Here is a 3,878-nt window from a genome sequence, read left to right as displayed (position 1 = left end):
CTCTCCCCTCAGGCCTCTCCCCTCAGGCCTCTCCCCTCAGGCCAGGCTGGCAGTCTCTGATGGCTTAGTTGGACATGTGAACCATCTCTAGGAGCAGCCAGGTCATTGGTGGAGACAGCAGTATCTCCAAAAGCAGCCAGGTCATTGGTGGAGACAACAGCATCTCTAAAAGCAGCCAGGTCATTGGTGGAGACAGAATGGTCAACTTGCTGCTTATGTCGACTGGCATCGTCATCGGCATATGGATATTAGGTCTACAATTACAGAACGTACTGATGATGAGTTGATCTGTTCCTGATGAGAGGGAAGGGGAGGGAGGGACATGTAAGAGGAAGGGAGGGAGGAGGAGTGGGAGGAGGAGGAGGAGGAGGGAGGAGGAGGAGGGGGAGGGACATGTAAGAGGAAGGGAGGGAGGAGGAGGAGGAGGAGGAGGAGGGAGGGACATGTAAGAGGAAGGGAGGGAGGAGGAGGAGGAGGAGGAGGAGGGAGGGACATGTAAGAGGAAGGGAGAGAGGAGGAGGAGGAGGGAGGGACATGTAAGAGGAAGGGAGAGAGGAGGAGGAGGAGGGAGGGACATGTAAGAGGAAGGGAGGGAGGAGGAGGAGGAGGGAGGGAGGGGAAGGGAGGGAGGAGGAGGAGGAGGAGGAGGGAGGGACATGTAAGAGGAATGGAGGGAGGGAGGAGTGGGAGGAGGAGGAGGAGGGAGGGACATGTAAGAGGAAGGGAGGGAGGAGGGGAGGAGGGGAGGAGGAGGAGGAGGAGGAGGGAGGGACATGTAAGAGGAAGGGAGGGAGGAGGAGGAAGAGGAGGGAGGGACATGTAAGAGGAAGGGAGGGAGGAGGAGTGGGAGGGAGGAGGGAGGAGGAGGGAGGGACATGTAAGAGGAAGGGAGGGAATTAAGCTGATAATGTGTGTATTGGTCTATTCCCCAATGATGAGGAGGAGGGAGGAGGAGGAGGAAAAGGCAAAGGGAGGAGGATGAAGGAGGAGGATGAGTAGGGGGAGGGAGGAGGAGGAAGAGGATAATGAGGGTCATAATGAAGGTATTGGTATATCCCTGAGAAGTTGGAGGAGTGGAAGGGGACATCCCTACCCCTAACCTTAACCCCTATACTTACACTTACCCTTACCATAACCCTTATCTATCCCTAAACTTAACCCCTATACTTACACTTACCCTAACCATAACCCTTATCTATCCCTAAATCTAACCCCTACACTACCTACCCCTAACCTTAACCCATATACTTACACTTACACTTACCCTAACCATAACCCTTATCTATCCCTAACCTTAACCCCATACACTTCCCATAACTCTTACCTACACCTAACCCTAACCCCTATACTCACATTTACCATAACCGTAACGCTTACCTACCTCTAACCTAAACCCCTACCCTAACCATAACTCTTACCTACCCCTGACCTTAACCCCTGTACTTACCATAACCCTACCTACCCCTAACCTAACCTAACCCTTACCCTAACCATAACTCTTACCTACCCCTGACCTTAACCCCTGTACTTACCATAACCCTACCTACCCCTAACCTAAACCCCTACCCTAACCATAACTCTTACCTACCCCTGACCTTAACCCCTGTACTTACCATAACCCTACCTACCCCTAACCTAACCCCTACCCTAACCATAACTCTTACCTACCCCTGACCTTAACCCCTGTACTTACCATAACCCTACCTACCCCTAACCTAACCCCCTACCCTAACTATAACCCTGCATACCCCTAACCTAATCCCCTACACTTACCATAAACCTTACTTACCCCTAACCTAAACCCCTACACTTACCCTAACCATAACCCTACCTACCCCTAACCTTAACCCCTACACTTACCATAACCCTACCTACCCCTAACCTAAACCCCTACCCTAACCATAACCCCACCAACCCCTAACCTTAACCCCTACACTTACCATAACCCTACCTACCCCTAACCTAAACCCCTACCCTAACTATAACCCTGCATACCCCTAACCTAATCCCCTACACTTACCAAACCTTACATACCCCTAACCTAAACCCCTACACTTACCCAAACCATAACCCTACCTACCCCTAACCTTAACCCCTATACTTACCATAACCCTACCTACCCCTAACCTTAACCCCTATACTTACCATAACCCTACCTACCCCAACCTAAACCCCTATACTTACCATAACCCTACCTACCCCTAACCTTAACCCCTATACTTACCATAACTCTTACCTACCCCTAACCTTAACCCCTACACTTACCCTAACCATAACCCCTACATAACCTTAACCCCTACACTTACCCTAACCATAACCTTAACCCTTACACTTACACTAACCATAACCCTTACCTTCCCTAATCTTAACCCCTACACTTACCCTAACCATAACCCCTACATAACCTTAACCCCTACACTTACCATAACCCCTACATTTACACTAACCATAACCCCTACACTTACCATAACCATAACCCTTACCTTAACCATTTTACATTTAAACTTCAATAGGGTATGGACGTCCCAAGGAACCAAGATAGCACAGACCATTTGTTATGCAGCCCCTGGCTCCTGCCGCCCCAGCCAAGTCCCGCCCTGCCCTTGTCCAGGCCAGCCACAGTCCTCTCTCTATATTCACCTTCTCCATGTCTTTATTACCAACAGATGGCCCGCTGGCTGTTTCAAGGTGTCTTTAAAGACGTCATGACCAGATGTCCCGTAATATGACTAAGGGCCATTTGTTGTTCCACTTCCTACCCAGAATGATATATTATTCATATTTATTATAGCACTCGTGTTTTATTGACGTTTTGGCATTTCCCATCGTAAAGTCTATAATAGGTTCACCACTTTCAAACTCATCAAGGTTAAATATAGTTCTATTATACAACATTCATAAACCAATTTGAGTTCAGTTTAGAGGCAATCTTCATAATATCCTTGTGATGAGGTGTAAATTGGTGCTGCGGGTTGATGTGACTGAGCCATAGACCTGCAGGTAGGGTGCTACCTCCCTCTGCTGGTAAAAGATGGGGATGGTCCTATGTTTTACATTAAGTCTCTCTCTCTCTCTCTCTCTCTCTCTCTCTCTCTCTCTCTCTCTCTCTCTCTCTCTCTCTCTCTCTCTCTCTCTCTCTCTCTCTCTCTCTCTCTCTCTCTCTCTCTCTCTCTCTCTCTCTCTCTCTCTCTCTCTCTCTCTCTCTCTCTCTCTCTCTCTCTCTCTCTCTCTCTCTCTCTCTCTCTCTCTCTCTCTCTCTCTCTCTCTCTCTCTCTCTCTCTCTCTCTCTCTCTCTCTCTCTCAGCAATGGGAAACATGTTAAAACCTCTTATGGCTTAGATCCCGCTACCAGGATCGATATGACAACAGCCAGTGAAAGTGCAGGGCGCCAAATTCAAACAACAGAAATCTCATCATTAAAATTCCTCAAACATACAAGTATTTTACACCATTTTAAAGATAAACTTTTTGTTAATCCCACCACAATGTCCAAAAAGGTATACGATGAAATCACAACAAACGATTACATTGATAAAAGATACAGGTGTTATACATGGAATTATAGATACATTACTCCTTTTTTTTTACATTACGGAAAAAGAACACCATGCAATAATCTGAGTACAGCGCTCAGACACAAAAACAAGCCATACATATATCCGCCATTTTGTGTAGTCAACAAAGTCAAAAATAACATTATAAATATTCACTTACCTTTGATGATCTTCATCAGAATGCACACCCAGGAATCCCAGTTCCACAATAAATGTTTGTTTTGTTGGAAAAAGTCCATCATTTATGCCCAAATACCTCCTTGTTGTTTGCACATTTTGTTCACAAATCCAAATTCACGGGCGCAATCACTAGGTCCAGACAAA

Source organism: Oncorhynchus masou, unplaced genomic scaffold (assembly GCF_036934945.1).
Source record: "Oncorhynchus masou masou isolate Uvic2021 unplaced genomic scaffold, UVic_Omas_1.1 unplaced_scaffold_2099, whole genome shotgun sequence".
Taxonomy (NCBI): Eukaryota; Metazoa; Chordata; class Actinopteri; order Salmoniformes; family Salmonidae; genus Oncorhynchus; species Oncorhynchus masou.
Note: the sequence above shows the minus strand (reverse complement) of the source record.